We start from the raw sequence: 16,197 nt of genomic DNA, 5'->3' as shown, positions 1-16,197 counted from the left end.
GGAAATGGGCCTCAGGGAACGATGAAGGAGAAGCTCTCCAGCTGTGTATCTATGAAGAACAGCCATTTTGCAGCCATGATGAGTCCACAAGGGACGAGAAATGTGCAGGCACTACCTGTTTTCCTGAGAGCTGCAGCCTCTTATTTTAGAGGCCCTGGGCAAGAATATGTACTCAAGTCCTCTCTGTGCCTTCTAACCAGGAATTTTGGCCAGCAGTTTCAGTTGAGACTTCCAGAAACTTGATTTTCAAAGGGATCTGAGTTGTGAACATGAGGTGTTCCCAAGTCACAACCAAACTGTCTCAAGCCAGAGCTCCTCATCCAAAAGATGCATTTGAACTGTAGGGCTTATTGCGAGAAGAGACCTGGAAACTCACCGCGTCTACGGCAGATCCATTCTCTCTGGCTTTTCCACCTTGCGAGACTCCTCTGCCTTGTTCGTTTGTATTCTAGGTTCATTTAAGTGGAAGAGGGGATTGGACAGATTTTTCTCATGGAGAAAGTCTGGGCTGAACTTAGAAGCCACAACGGGAACAGTCGCTGTTTTATTTAATTATTTCAAGTTGTTTTCCACCCCTTACTCAGAGCAGCCCTCGCAGCTCGGTAATTAGCAACGAAGCGAAGGGGGAGCGAGCTGGACTTTGGCCCCAACTGACCCGATTCATACAACATGTCTGATTAATGCACCTGGTCACATGGCAGCTGCCAGCGACTTGTTGCTGGGCATCCAGAGGTTTCCAAGGGAACCGCTCCTTCTCCTGCCGATACTCCTCAACAAGTGCGGGAGAGCTGTGGTTCGGAGGGCCTGACGCCCAGCCGGGCGGAAGACGGGAGCAAAGGTGTGCGGAGAAACACCCAAAATAGAAAGCGCGCGCACCGAATTTAGTGACACTCCACAGCAGAGCGGCTCGGCCAAAGGCCTCTGAGCAGAGCCCTGCGCTGCGCGCTCAAATCCCCGAGCCGCGGGACTGCCTCTGCTCAGCCTTCCCCGCCGTTCTCTCCTGCACGCCCTCCCTTGCGCACACAGCCGTAGCTGCTGCACACCTATCCCAGCCCACGCACGCGTCGCTCAGGCACAATCCTACATACGCCCCATCAAAGCAAAGACGCATCACAAACAAAACAACAGCTACGTGCTGACAGAGACACGCTCCCAGCCCCCGTGTACTCTCTTTCGCAGAGGAGCTCCAGCACACACTTGAGACCCTTTTCCTGAGGTGCGTTTAAAAACTCTCTTTCATATTACAGAGGCCTTTAAGGATCCAGTCCCCTAGAAACCTTTCCATCCCTGCACACACAGATTAACCTACCTATCTGGACTGGCACACAGCTCCCACACAGACCAATCTCCTCTCCCGCCCCCAAATCCCTCTCTCCGTACGCACAGCCAGAGTGCTGCCTACGCGCAGGCGTGGCAGCTTCCACGTACACAACCGCTCCTCACACCTCCCCGCTAGACACACGTCCTGACACATGCACGCGCTCCGCAGGACTTGCAGGCATCTCCCTCTGTGCACGCACTTCTGCAGACTTACACTCACGTCTTTCTTTGTAGACGTTCCTGCTTGTCTGCACACAGACGGAGACACCGTGATGCGTGCGCGCGCACATTCATGCTTTTATTCCACGCTCCCTGCAATCTGCAGGCTCACCCTGAGCACGCAGGCAGCGATGCGCATCTCAGGATCGCTTCCTGTGCACGCGCCCGTAAATACACGTTCTGTGCTCACCAGCACACCCCAACACCTCTGACGGGATGCGAGCGTGCACCCACCCGTCCCTTCTCCCCTTCCCAGTAGCTGCAGGGGTTGTGTCTGCATTGTCTCACAAGCCTAGCATGTGTTATACACATGCACGCAGGCCAGCAGATCTTGGCAGTAAAAATAAAGTCCCTGAACTAGCAAACGCGGTTGACTTGGCAATTGGTGCTGTTCTGTAACACCAGCCTTCCAAATATACTCGGCAGTCTTACAACAGCCCGTCTTTCCTCTTTTCTCTTTCACTATGATGGAGGGAGATGGGGAGGGTGTGTAAATCTGCACTGCGTGCTCTGCCAGTAACTTCTCAAGCTTGTTAACACCGCTCCGGTTTCGCTAGTCGTGGGGTAAGCGTTAGCTGCAAGGAGGCTCCAGAGGCTGTTAGCGCTGCGCCAGGAGACCTTCCATTCAAATCTCACATACACCTGATCCCTGGCAGCAGAAAGTCAGCTTCATTCAACTGATTTTTGCGGAGCAACACTGATATATCCCCGCTGACACAATGGTTTGCAGTGCTGAAGGACGTGAACACTCAGGGAAACGTGTCTCAAACACGCTCAGTTACCTCACGCCCCTTACCTTCCAAAATCTTTCCGCCTTTTTCCCATCCTCGCAAACTCTCTGGATCAAACTGCTTTCAGGAGATGCTTATCCACTCTCTTCTATCTACTCTTCCAGATTAGAGCATGTGCCTGCAAGAACACAAGATGTGAATGGCTTGATGTAGCAAACTGGATTTACATGATGGGAAGAGAAAGGTTCAAAGGGTCTGGTTCCTCCGCCTTTTAACTCCGTTTTACACCACATCAGAACATTTGATACAGGAGCTGTATCCGACCGAGAAGAAATGTTATTTGGTCTAAGCTCAGAGGCTTAAGCAAGAGGAGGCATGTTCAAAACTGCATGTAAGAGAGCATAAGTTAACAACGCAGCCAGGAAGGTACAACTCCATGGAGGGCAGAAAAGGCTACGAACAAACAACTGCTTGTTAGAGCCAAGGTCTCTGTACAAGCGTATGCCGGGAGCCAGACACACGTGTGTCAGGGTGAGCTGAGTCTCACTGTGTTCAAATTATGTGCGCGGGCAAGGCTGCCTGCGAAAGTACAAGGGTATGTTTATGTGTAATGAACACACTTTTAATGAGGTGTCTGCAAAAGGCACAATCAAGCAGCAGCAGAGTACGTTCCTGCCTCAGGGGAGAGCGCGGAAGTCTCTCTCCCTGCCTTTATCTCTGCGTTGTATTAAACTCCATGTGCGTGTACTTGAACTTGTGACATTGAGACCATCACCAATATAATGAGGAGAAAGAGGTCATTCAGAACGACCAACTTGCCTGTCCTTGGTTGAGTTTGTGTTCGTGTCTCCAGCAACAGACTCTCAGCAGCTGAAGCAGTTAAAAGGAGAATATTGTAAAAATAAAGCCCATGCTAACTGAGTAAACAAGAAGCTTGAGAGCTGGATCTGTCAGGGGCTAGGGCAGCTTGTAAGCAGAGGTTAAAGGAAAAAATAAAATAAATAAAAACAAGCTGAAGAGCAAACAAGAGTGCTGGAGGCAATATTTTCATAAGCATTAAAAGTAGAACCTCTGTTCCATTTTCAGAAGTGGTTTTAACACTTAGAAGTCAAAATCACATGACCTTTCAATAAAATCTGGGATTCTGTGTCCCTTAGATATTTCATGAGTGTTTCTCAGAATATGAGAAGCTGGTGCCCCAGTAAAATTACCAGGCAAGTTTAAAACAACAAAAAGGAGTGCTTTTTCACACGGCACATAATTAAATTTCGGAGCTCATTTGCCACAGGATATTGTGTAGACTGAAAGTATAAATAGGTTCAAAAGGTTTTAGACAAGTTCATGGAGGTTTGGTCCATCAGTGGCGATTAAACTTAATAGTCTGGATGCAATGTCCAGGCAGTCTTTGCAGATTGCTGGAAGCTACAAAACTACAGGTAGGAGAAGCCTTATTCTTTATATCCCCTATCCTCGTGCACCGTCCTAAGCATCTTCCTCTCCTTACTACCAGGGCCAGTACGCTGGGATAAGGACACCTCTGCTGCGGATCAGTCAGACCACGTTTCTATTCCTAAACACACCGTGAATCACCAATTTAGACTTTCAGAGGGAACTTAATAGGGAATAATTTAGAACCCTGACCCTTAGTGATTCTCATCTCATTTATTCTGCTACAAATTAGATGCTGTTGCCACTAGATCCTAACAGAATTACACCTCCGTGGAACTCACCTCGAACGGTGAATAACGTAACAGTTAATTTAGGGTCATTTGCCACTGAATTGGAACCCAGTGTCCCCTCTGCAGAGAAATTCCAGAAGAAGATGCCAAAACCAAGGCTTTAGCTGGCACAAAAGTACATATTACTGCGTAATAAAACAGTTTGACTCGGATCCCACCACACTGGTCAGAAGCAAATTCACAAAACGTGGTCCTTGTGCTTTGAAGAGCTTTTTCAGGCAATGCTGCTCCAGATGGCCGTCCTCAGAGAAAAATAAACTGCATGTGAGGAAATGTGTCGAGGCAAATTCTGCTCTCACATGCAGTGGTGTCAGTGTAGAGTATCTCCCACAAGCTGACAGATTCTTAACGAGTGCAGAATTAGGCTGGCGATTAGTGAGCACTAGGGTTTCACAGCGCTGACCAGAGAGACCAAGCCTGGTGATGTGGGCAGAATTACCAAAAAAAAAGACATGAATTCTGAACTGACTGGGACTCCAGAGGCAGACGGCAATGCTTGGTCACTGAATATCTAAAACAGAGAACAGTGAGCACTGACCCATTGATGTCCGTGTGCTTTTTAGTACTTCTGGCAGTGGACAGTGATGCTTCCAAAGAAAGATGCTTCCCTTCCAATATACAAGATCAAATGTCCAGTAATTCTTCGCTGTGTGTGTATGCATGAGTTCCTCTTATCGGGGTTCCTGGAAACCATACTGGTCCAAACCACAACATGCCTGTTCTGCATTTATTCATGTTCCTTCCTTCTCTTCCCCTTCTGCTCCCATCTATATTTCTTAGCTTCTGCTCTTCTCTTCCCCTCTGTCTCTGTCCTACCCTCCCTGCACCCCACTCCAACTCAAACACCCAAGCCTTTTTTTTGGATGAAAATGATGAAAAATAAACCCCTTGTGAGGAGCTGCAGTGTGTGCTCTGCCGGAGAGCGGTCTTATTAATTAAGGTAATGGTCTTGTATGCATTTGGGCATGTTATCAGTAACACTCCAAAGGGAAATGGACTACTTAAACCTATTATATCACTGCTTTATTCACCATGTGCTGCCATTTACCTCCTACATGACGCTGGGCTCTAATAGCACCGGTTCTGAGAAACCCTGCACATTAGCCACAAGCAGCTCATTAATCCACTGTTTTCATTCTTGTAAAAAAAAAAATGGGCTCCGACCACATGAGAGCTCAGATGCCGAGCGCTCAGCCAAAAAACAAAACAGCTTTGTTGTGCCAGCAGCTCTGAGGTAGCCCCAAAGAAAAAAGCACTTTCTGCTGCTGAGGCACAGAGGGGGTCCTTGGGCTTGGGGGACAGGGATGTGCATCGGGGAACGGGACAAAGCTGTCAGCCAGCAGCTGCTGCAGCGAGACTTGGAGAATCCGATTCCTGGAGATTCCAAGCCCATGTAGCCTTCACTAGAACCAGGTCCTGGCTGTTGTTGCAGCTCTGTCCCAGACAAAAGAAAGAAAATGGAAGGCATGTCTTGAACTCCAGCATGGGGAGTCTGTGATCAGCTCGGGGACTGGCAGAATTAATTCCGAGCAGGTACAACGAGATCTTCCTCGAGAGCCCTTGAAGAAAATGAAAGGCCCTGTGTCCCAGCCCCAAGCCACGAATCTATGAGCCTTTTTGCTTCTTTGCAAACACACAGCGGTTGTGGCATAAAAAAAAAAGATAAAAAAGCAGTCACATCTGCTTCATCAAAGAGAAGAGCCTGCTAAGGGCCCAGGCTTTCTCTCCCTAGTCCCCTGCTCACACCATACTGAGGAGGCAAGCTGCTCCATCTCCTGGCTGACTGGGCTCTCTGTCCAAGCCCCTCTTTATCTCAGGGCAGAGTTCACTGGAGAACGGTGCAGGTGTCTCCAAACGTGATTATTTCTGCTGAAATCTCCAAGGCTAACAAACAAACCCTTCTAACTAGAAGATGCGTGGCTCATGGACAGGAGCTCACATAAAAAGAACTGCTCATCCATGTGGGAATAATAGAACATCTGTGTCCACAAACTACGCGCAGACCAGAAACAAGAGACAATACTTTTCCATGAGTGGGACTTCAGGAATCTGAGATCTGTTCTTCTGGGATCTCTCAGTCACTTTTTCCTGCCTTATTTATTGAAATAGCTACTGCTCCCTGGCTGCAGATCTCTGCTTTCCTACAGAATAAAGAGAAATACAAAGGCAAGAGGATCCAGCCAGGGTCACTGGTGGAAAGAGAAGCAGAATCCAGGAGCCACTGCAGTATTTAACACCCCCACTCTGAGCCCTACCTTCTCTTTCAGTAATTCTATTTCAACTACAAGTTCAGTCGCAGCTCTGCAATGTCCTGGCCACCGTCAAACCTTCACCTCTCCTTTTTGATCTTACAGAAAGCAGGGAGAACTAGAGATGCAAATGTTGGTCTTGTTAATACCTGCGCTCCCCTCCTTGCCAGAGATCTCTTTCCCAGCTGGAAAAGAGAGTAGAGATGCTGCTGCCCACAGAGGAAGGGGAGCTGAATGCAGGATTCAGCTCTGGAGATACTACAGGGCAGAATTAACCACATGAAAGCATCATCAAATGATGGATCTGCTCTGATTCAAGATCCCACCTGTGCTTCTCTTGACCGAGCAAAACCCCAGCCTCTACCAGCCTACCAGATGTCCACAGCTCTGTCCCACTCCCAAAGCCCTCCCAAAGCCACTGGAGCGCATGTGTTGCTTTATTTGAGACGGCTTAGTGAAAAATCTAAGCAGGGAAATAGGGCTTAGAGGTGTGCAGTTGAATTCATTTCTGCTCTTGGGTGAGGACATGAACAAAATGGGACGCGAGGGGTAGAGGGCTGCTGCTGGCAGAAGAATTCCAGCCGGCCTGGGCTGTGAGGTCTGCTCAGGAAAGCCTACAGCCAGACAGTTCGAACTGCCCAGGGAGACCAAGGCTGATAAAATACCTATTGCCAAAAGGAAATGTGATTACAGGCCTGCTCCTGCGCCCTGGCCGCTTCAATGCGTCCATGCAGAATGGCTCACATTGAGCGCAAAGCCGAGAGGCACTTACGGAGGCATTTAGTCTAACACAAAACATTCTCTTGGGGCACAGGGGGGTGGAACAAGGCTGGGCAAACTCCTCTCCATTGAGCTCAGCTTCATTGAAATCAATACGTGATTACGGTAGTGACTTCAGCCCTTAATATTCTGCCTCTGAACGGGATCATGTTTGTGTCGAACAAGGAAGACTCAGGCTAGACATCAGGGAAAATTATTTGCAGTGACAGGGACAATTAAGTACGGAGGACCGGGAAGGGTACACGGTTTCTAGTGCACAAGGTTTTTAAAAAGAAATTCAGACAAAATATTTCCAGAAGGGATGTGGGGCAGAGAGGGAGCCTTAGGGCAGCAGGACGCTCAAACCTGTTTCTTGTGCAGTGAAACACGGTTAGAGCAGGTTTTACAGAGCTGCAGGATCTCCTGACAGCTCTTTGAACAATAGGGGCGACAGGCCCTAGCTTCGGGCTGTCTCTGCCCCTCTTTCCTACCTCTCTCCTCCAGTCCTTAGCTGAAGCTTACCCGCTAACTGACACGTAAAACAAAGCTGCAGATCCCCTCTCGCCCACCTCTCCATGTCTCTGCCTCTCGCTGCCCCACCTGAGGCCTGTTTTCTCTTTTGATGCTTCTAATGAAACTAAGTGGCTGCAAGCAGAAAGTTTCCACTTTCTGCCTCTGGGCTGATTAGTGCAGAGCTGACACAGGCAGCATCCTGCGCCCGAGCCTCCATGGACGGGAACCCTCAGGGGAGGGGATAAAGTAATGCTCCGTGCCCTCGGCTCACCGAGCGCCATTAGAGTCCTGACTGCCTAACCTGGCGAGCTAAGAGAGCGGGACCTCACCAGCTCGGCTTCTGGGGCCAAAGTCTCTGGAAAACACGCGCTAGTGCACGGATGCATGATATCCTCCACAGTCCTTGATACTGGGCTTCAGGATCAGAACCTAGAAAAGAGTACGTACAGTTCTTTTATCAGCTGTGCAGCAGCAAACTCGGCTGGTGCTGCTGAAGAGGAGCTGGGCTCACTTGCTATTTTTGTGTGTACTTAACAGAGCCTAAAGACGCTTCTCCACATCGCTGGTGGATCCCTTGGAGACTGTTTATGCCCTGAGTGGGGACAGAAGGAACAGCTGTAAGGTACTGGTGCATCTCTCCAACCCCTTCTGCCTGGCCAGCCTCATCCTTGAAAGCTGGTGAAGGAAGAGCCCAGCATGAGGGCCAGCTCAGGCCCTGGCTTTCCTGCCGACAAGGATTTCTACTTGAGATTTTGGAGCATTAAGGCTGAACTTTTCCGAGCAGCCACTAGCTTTCTGCCTGGCCTGAAACACCGAGGCTGAGTAAGCTGAGCTCGCTAGGATTTCCAGATGACCAAGACACTCTGAAAATCACACTTACTTGGGTCTTAGAGGGCAGGCTGCTGCCTTGTTATTCCCCCTCCCTCAATTCAGGAACCATGAATGCATGCTCAGAACTTGACTCCAGGTAAGGTCAGTGCCAGAGACCCCCCCCCAAACGCACCGTGTTTCCCAGCAGTCTGGGCACTAACCAGTTCACCATGGGCAAGGCTCACGTGCCTGTTGCTCCTGGCACCCCTCCTGCTGACGGCCTTGTGACACTTCACTCCAGGTCTCTCCTTCAGACCACATCCTTTCCTCCTGCACGGGAATCAAGGGCTTCCCAAACAACATCCTGACCCCCTACAACTACAGCCTTGTTCTCGGGCTGGACTCTGACTTAGATCTGGGCTGGTTAATGCCACGTGGCCTGGGCCTCTCAAAGATGGCTCTTGGGTTACACTCCTGCACCTCTGAGTCCTGGCTGCTCCTGGAAATCCGGGCCTGTACCAGCAGGGCTCGGTTACCCTACGTATCACCTTGCTGACACGAGGGGAAAGCAAACAAGATTCTGCTCAGCACTGCAGAGACCAACTGCTCAGCGTTGCCTGGCAGATGGGGCCCAAGAGGGAGACCATCTGTTCCTGAGCGAGGCCCTAAATTTCTCCCTGTGAGATCCTGGGCTGAAGATACCCAACTGAGTTCAATGGGCGCAGAGACGCAGGGGAGCAGCCATGACCTTCAGTCCTCGGTGGCTGGGCATCTTGCAGATCTGAGCCAGGGCCTGGACCTTGATTCCGTGGGTTGTTGGATGGCTGAAGCATTCCTGTTCCCTACCTTTTTTCCCCCTCTTTCTCTCCACATCTCCACCATCTTTTTCTCCCCACAGTCCTTCCCACATGCATGCAATGCTTCAGCACGGTATGTGTTCCCTGTCGCAGAATGGGGCAGAGGCTCCTTCCCCTGCAGCCCTCACAGCTCCTACTCACTCTGCCCTTTACCCACCCTGCTCTCCTTGCCCAAAAAAGCACAACTGCTCTGTGCAAAGGCCATTTGTTGACAGTTCACCTGGCTCCTCCAGCACATTCTGGTGACACTGGAGGGGGTTAAAAAGAGGCATGGTGAGGAGGTTGCAGAAATGCTGTTAGAGCTCAGGGAATGGGCTGGCGTCTCTGAGAGAGAGAGAAGAGGATGACATCCAGGGAAGGCTGGAGAAGGAAAGAGCAATCTGCTGATAGTCAGCATGTCTGAGAAGCTGGGAACAGATTGCATTAAACCGATAACACCTTGCACAGCAGGGTGGTAGTTTCCATCTGGCCTCGTGCTGAGCTCGGTCTCTCTCATTTCTTCCCTCCTGCAGCCAGGGAATCTGAGGCGTAGAGTTGGCCACAGGTCACCCAGCAAGGCTGTGGCAGAGCAAGGATGAAGCAGAAGAACCTTATCGTGAGAGCAGGATGCTGAGAAGCAGCAGTGTAGGCTCTTGACTCCCCTTTTGCCCCAACGAGATCCTCCTTAGGCTTGGGAGGTGGGAAGGCACTAGAGCTCTTTGCTTAATTAGCAGCAACAGCTGAAGCACTTGAGAAACAAAAGCTCCTCTCTCTCTCTCTCTCTCTCTCTCTCTCTGCCCCACTTTTACTTGGGAGCCAGGGGTGGGGAGCAAATTGCTTGGAAGCTAGAAAGCGCCCTGGATCTTGTCACCATGGCTGCACAGACACAGCCTCCTGTTATCTCCAGAGGAACAAAACCCTCCTCCCACCCTCTCCTGTCTCAGCTGGAGCTGATAAAAGAAGAAGAAATAAACAAAACAAATAATAATAAATACCCTAGGCCAAACCAGCAAATAAATATCCAGGGAATAAACTAGCCTTCTGCAAAACATATTTGTTTCTGCGGTGGTTTTTGGGTTGCTGGAGAGGTGAAGGACTCAGACGAGCATTTTGGGTTATAAAGTCCATCTCAGTAATACTGGGATTTCCAAAATGACAACTCAGGAACATCCCAGATCATGCCATTTGCTTGAGGATAATGATCTCTAGCTATATATACCTAATTGTATAGTTCTGATTTATTTATATATATGGATGTGTGTACTATTAACGTGATTATATATAATTTTTATGTCTTCTTGCTTGGAACCCACAGGGATCGTATCTGTAAGCTTTCTGCAAGAGCAGGAGTCTCGCCTCTTCTGTCTCTGTTCTGCACTATGCACAGAGGCACCAGATGTAGCAGCAAAAAAAAAACTAAAATCAGGTAACACAGATTTTTGTGCTACCACAGTTAAACTGCTTTTGGTGTCTGGGCACCTCCAGTCTTCATTGTAGCCTTAAAAAGTAAACCACAATGGAAAACAAAGTGGGACTTCGTTGTTGTGTTGTTAGTTGTGTTCTCACAACTAAAAGGCTAAAAATATGACAAATAGCATAGCGGTAAAGCCATGAAAACTAGCAACCATATATTTGTATTTGGAGAGAAATTAGGGCTATTATGGTTGCTCCAGACGGGCTTCCTACATAAACTGGGTAGCTAATTTCACTTGGTTCTTCATGCATCAAGGCTCTGACCATCTGGCTGAACACGAACGTACCTTTTAGCAACATGTCTCGTTTTGGCTCGATGCCTTCAGGGCCACCTCCCTACGACAGGCACTATTTCAGTGCTTAATTACACTTGCGGTTAAAAAACGACAACTTATTTTTAGTGCGTATCTTTCCAATATCAGCTTCTGGCCGCTGAATGTTCTGCTGTCTGTGTACGCGTGGAAGAAGCTGTACGTTTAAATCAAGCTGTGAACTGCGTAGGCCGTTGGGGGTCAGAAGATGGCCCACAGAGGGACTCTAAGTCGCCTTGGGTTTTAGAAAAAGTCATTCATATGTGGACAAAAAAAATGAAGGAGAATAAGCATAACTGGTAATTCAAAGGTTAACCTAGTTTTCTGCTTTTGGCACGGGCTGGCACACTCAGTTCTTTGGCTCACCCACTTTTTTACTACCAGGAGTTGAAATTATAGTGCTTGTAATTCTAGCAAGACAATTATGACTTTGTAAGACAATACACATTTTGCTTAAATGATAAGTGTTGTCTTTGTTTACAACTTTTTCTTGCGACTGCCAAAGAATATCAGGTTGTCCTTTGATTCAAAAAGGCTGAAGAATGCCATCCTAAATGTCTGATTAAGTCTTTCAACACCCATATTTTCTCCCATCAGTAGTTCTCTGGCCAACTGTAGCAAGGTGTTACCTGTAGATGTCCAATCTGGGTCAGAAAAGACAATCCAATGAGAGCGGTTTCTGCCTGGGAGACTTACAGCAGTGAACTCTTGCTTTTAAACTTCCCTGACCTTCCTTTGCGTACGGACTTACCTGGGTAAACTCATTCAGACCGTGACAACAGCTTGCCTGAGGAGATCAGGCTCTTACTGATAGCTCTGAGCACGCTGTTATTGCTACAGAAAGCGTGCTGCTCTCATGTTCTCCCATTGCCAGATAAACACGAACATCTGCATCACTGTTGCGGTCACAGCAATACAAATATTAACGATACTGGGGTGAGAACTGGGACTAGTCTCTAGTGCTGGGCAGCTGTCTCCAGGACCTCTCTCTGAAGGCGACCAGACACTCAGATTTTTTTGAGAACCCAGGTGAAGAGATCATTTTTTAGGAGCTACTGGTTTTGACCCAAATCCACCAATCGATAAAGAATTGAGTGTAGGATTTCATAGCACATCAGTGTCCAGGCTGGGTGTGGACTTTCAATGAACTTACGAGGGGAAAGAAATTGCAAACCCTGGTCAACGCTGGGGACTGCAGCGCAGGTCTCTGGGGCTTCATCATACCGATCATACCCTGACTCGCTCTGTGCTCCAGAAAAACTACTGTCTCTTTGCAATTTTTAAATTTTTTTATTTTGCCAAGAGGAAGAGCAGTATGTCTGAGCCTGAGGTAGAAGTAAGTCCCTCAGTACAAAGGCCCCAAAGGGTCTCTACCCCACTTCCCCCCGTACGATGGACAGGGCTTGCACCAGTGCTCAGGGAGGATGTTATGGGTCAACATCGTTGCCACCCCTTTGCCTCATAACCAGTTAGGATTAAAGACCAGTTTCCAAGGGCACGTGGCTGGGCTCTCGCACCTCTTGGCGTGGCAGAACTCATTTTGTTTCTGCGGAGACAGTATTTGACCTCTCTGTTCCCTGCTGACTACGTGCCCCTCTTTTATGTATGAGCATCACGCACTGGTTGGAGCGTCTACCCCTCTGCTATCACCCACGTACATACACCCCTCATCTCCCAGCACCCACCAACTCCTCGCATCTGTGCCACTTGCTTGGCCTCTTTTCCTTTATGCTGCTCCCCTCCGCAGTCGTGTGACTGCTATTGTGTGGTCCTTGCCACACAAAAGCTAGCCTGACCTAATTTAAATCAGTGCTATTGAAGCCGTTCTTGTTTTATCTCCCAGCGCTGAGGGCTGTGCTCCCCATTTCAGAGGTAGCAGAAATGAATGGCTAATTGGGGGGGTATTGTGCGAGGCAGCGTTGTCTCCCAGCCCTGATTGTCAGCTCTCCTGCTCGACAGTGCTCCCAGCTCCCCTCCTGTAACAGCCATGCAGGCTGTTTAGGGAGCGGAGGGAGGACAAGGGGAGAATGGGACTCCGCAGCCATCCCAGCGTGTCAGGGAAACAAAGCAGAGCATGGCCGCCTTCAGCGCACTGGTGAAAGGCCCGGCTGGGGGAGGGCTCCCTTGTTCAGAGAGAGCAGATGCTGGGGATAATAGTAGAGAATATCCATCCTTCACCTCCAAAGAAGCCCCCTGCTTTCATTTTTCCTGGATATTTATGTGACAGTCCTTCCTAGCGCTCTGGAGACTGTCCTTGGAGAGGGGGGGTGAGGCAGAGGGGGCTCCATGCGGAGCAGTGCCGCAGGGGTGGTAAGTCTCCTGAGCAGAGGAAATGGGATCGGTCAGGGTCTGGAGGGGAGACTGAACTGCTGCCAGTCTCTTTGTCCTGCGGGCCAAAGTTTGAGCAGTCACTGACAATGGATCGTTGTAAAAAAAGAGACCGTCCCCACGAGCCATTCCAGCAAGCAGCAACCAGCAGGAAGAGGGAGCTTTGTCTGGGCCCTCACAGCCAGAGTTGCCCATGCAAGGAAGACCTAGAGCCCACAACCACCTACATGGCATGTCTCAAGGCTACCAGAGTCTAGTGCTGCCTTAATAAGGGACCAGCGCAATATTTGGGCGTTAACACCAACAGCACAATGTCTTTTGTCTAATTTCTTCCTCTGCCTCCCACAGGTACCTTCTAACAGCTTCCTCCCTGGTGCTGGCTGGTCTGCAGCTCTCCTTTCTCCACCGATCACTAGACTGAGAGAGGGCTGTGGAAGAAAACAAAACACAAAGCTTTTGAATCTTTCCATTGACAGTCTTGGGTCACTTACAGATCCACTTCCTCCTGCTCGAGAGAGAGGACTTTGCCCCCAGCTATTGATTCGGTTTGCCCTCAGCACGCTTAGCTGATGCACGGTGCAAAGGTTGCTACCAGAGTCCGCTCCTGCCAGCTCTGCCAGCTGCAGGCACAGTGCAACACCGGGATATTTAACAGCAACGTGAAGCAAACGAGTCCCAAGGCTCCAGGTTTGTCATGGACTTTCATGTAATGTTCTAATCCTTATCGCAGGTCAAATCAGAATGAAGTACTGGCAAGTCCTGGAGTTCAAAGACATTTGACAACCTCCTCTATATCCTTTTTGTCTTCAAATCAAGAGATTAACTACAAAATTGTAAAATTAAAAGGTTTTAAAAGTGAATTTTATTAAAAGTGAGGTTCTTTTCACTTTCATCTGGGTTTGATTCCTTTCTCCCTTCTAAGCTTTTCTCTGCAGCCAGCAGAGCATAAACCACACTTCAACAAACAAAACAGGAAAAAGAATTCTCACATTACCACCTGATTCCAAGGGCTGAGGTTTTACCAAAAAAAGAACTATTGCTGTGAGCGTATGAGTTGTTAACACTGCATTAAGAAGAGGAACTAGCATATTCCTAGAACCATTTGAGAGGACTTCACCCAAAACCTCAGTGATAGGAAACTGGGATGGTGTGGGGCTGGCCATCACGTCACCCTGCCCTGTCCCATCCTCTTGCACAGCTCCCACCGCCTTGGAGAGACATGGGTGATGAGAACAGCGTCTGGCTCAGCCTGCATTAGAGAAGCTTTATTTGCAGGGAGGGAAAACTTCTCCACCGCAGAGGGGAACCACTAAGGGTCTGTCCTTTGGAGCAGAAAACGGCCAGTCCTCTTCCAGCTCCTGTCCCCTGGGCTGGATCCTCTCCCTCCTGAGCAGCTCTGCAGGGAGCTCTGCTCCCTGTTGCCACTATTCTACCGACATCTGGTGGCAGCTGCTTCAGGAAGAAAAGATGTTTCTGCAAAAGCGGTTCAAGCGCTGGCACCTCCCGCCCTCCCCAACCTGAGCCCGGCCTCCGCGCCTGGCTTGGGGCTGAGCTGGTGGGCCCAGGCCCGGAGGGGTGGCCAGGCCCGGAGGGGTGGCCAGGCCCGGGCCTCCCGGCAACAGCCATGGCTTGGAGCAGGCTCTGTCCTGGTTTGGAGTGAGGCCTTTCTGCTCCCCCTCAGCTGTAAGCGGCAAATTTGGGGCTCTGCCTTTTCTGGGGGGGGGGGGGGCACCGCCAAAACGCAGCCGAGTGTGGCCCAGAGACACCGACCTCCGCCGTCTTCTGAGGCGAGTGGCTCCTGGAAGCACTAATTACACATTAATGCTCATCGCTTGGCATCCTGCGCGGCGTTTCTCGAGGTTTGGGGTGGGGCTTGTTCGAAGGTCCCGCGAAGGAAGAGACAGATCAAGGGACGGGCCCGCGCGGGAGGGCGCGAACAAGGACGGGCCGGCCGCAGTAGTTGAGCAGCGCGGGTTTCCGTAGTGTAGCGGTTATCACGTTCGCCTCACACGCGAAAGGTCCCCGGTTCGATCCCGGGCGGAAACACCTCTTTTTTTCGGAATTTTTTTTTTTTTTTTAGGTTTTCTATCTTCCTTTCGGTTCTATTTCTTTCCCCACCGTCCTCCGACGGCTCGGGGCCCCGCCGCGTCCGCACCGGGAGGCACGAGAGGAGTAACAGCACCCAGTGCCACACCACCGGGCAGCGCTCGCGTCCCGCCCCGCCTGGCTGGCGGCCGTCGAGGTTCGGGTGGGTAAAACGCAGCTGAGCGGAGCGTTTCGCGTGCAAGAGGCGTCCAGAATCAGCTGTGGAATCGGTGGGGAGCGGGGAAAAAAATTAAAATTTATTAAAATGATTGAAAAAAGCTACTGTTGCGTTGGCCGGGAATCGAACCCGGGTCAACTGCTTGGAAGGCAGCTATGCTAACCACTATACCACCAACGCCCCATGGCAACAGCGTACCCGGCCTGCCTCAGCAAGTGCAGTTGTCTGGATTCAACCATCCTCGAGAGGCGGGTGGGGGGAGGCACAAAGAGAGCCGAGAATATCACCAATAATCAGCAATAAATGCTGAGTTAGGGGCTCACCTAGAAGTCTAGGTGATGAAGAATATTCTCTTTGGTTTGTTTTACCCTCTGTCAGCCTCAATTCTCCCTCTACTCCCTCTCACTAGGGAGGCAGGGAGTTCTAACCTTAACCCTAATCCGTCCTCCCTCAGCCACCCCCCCCCCCCCGAGGCAGTGGTTCCTCCCACGCCCCGCTCTCCCCCGCTCCTCAATGAGTTGGTACTTTCCTCCCGGCCCCGCGCTCCCGCCCCGCGCGCGCCCCCGCCGTTTCCGCCGCCGGGTGAAAGGTCGCGCTCTGGCAGGCCGCCGCCCCCCCCTAGTCCCCCCCCCCTCCTCCCGCCCCG

At 50.3% G+C, this 16,197-nt stretch overlaps 2 non-coding genes across 2 annotated transcripts; one reads left to right on the top strand and one right to left on the bottom strand.

The window, feature by feature from the left end:
• The first annotated feature begins 15,261 nt into the window (after nucleotides 1-15,261).
• On the top strand, nucleotides 15,262-15,334 carry TRNAV-CAC (transfer RNA valine (anticodon CAC)). Its single transcript has one exon. It is a non-coding gene; the product is annotated as a tRNA-Val (tRNA).
• A 325-nt stretch (nucleotides 15,335-15,659) lies between these two features.
• TRNAG-UCC (transfer RNA glycine (anticodon UCC)) lies at nucleotides 15,660-15,731 on the bottom strand. Its single transcript has one exon. It is a non-coding gene; the product is annotated as a tRNA-Gly (tRNA).
• Nucleotides 15,732-16,197: the final 466 nt, after the last annotated feature.

The sequence above is a fragment of the Chlamydotis macqueenii genome, chromosome 26, assembly GCF_036417535.1.
Source record: "Chlamydotis macqueenii isolate bChlMac1 chromosome 26, bChlMac1.mat, whole genome shotgun sequence".
In the NCBI taxonomy this organism is placed as follows: Eukaryota; Metazoa; Chordata; class Aves; order Otidiformes; family Otididae; genus Chlamydotis; species Chlamydotis macqueenii.
This window is presented reverse-complemented; position numbering and strand designations above follow the sequence as displayed.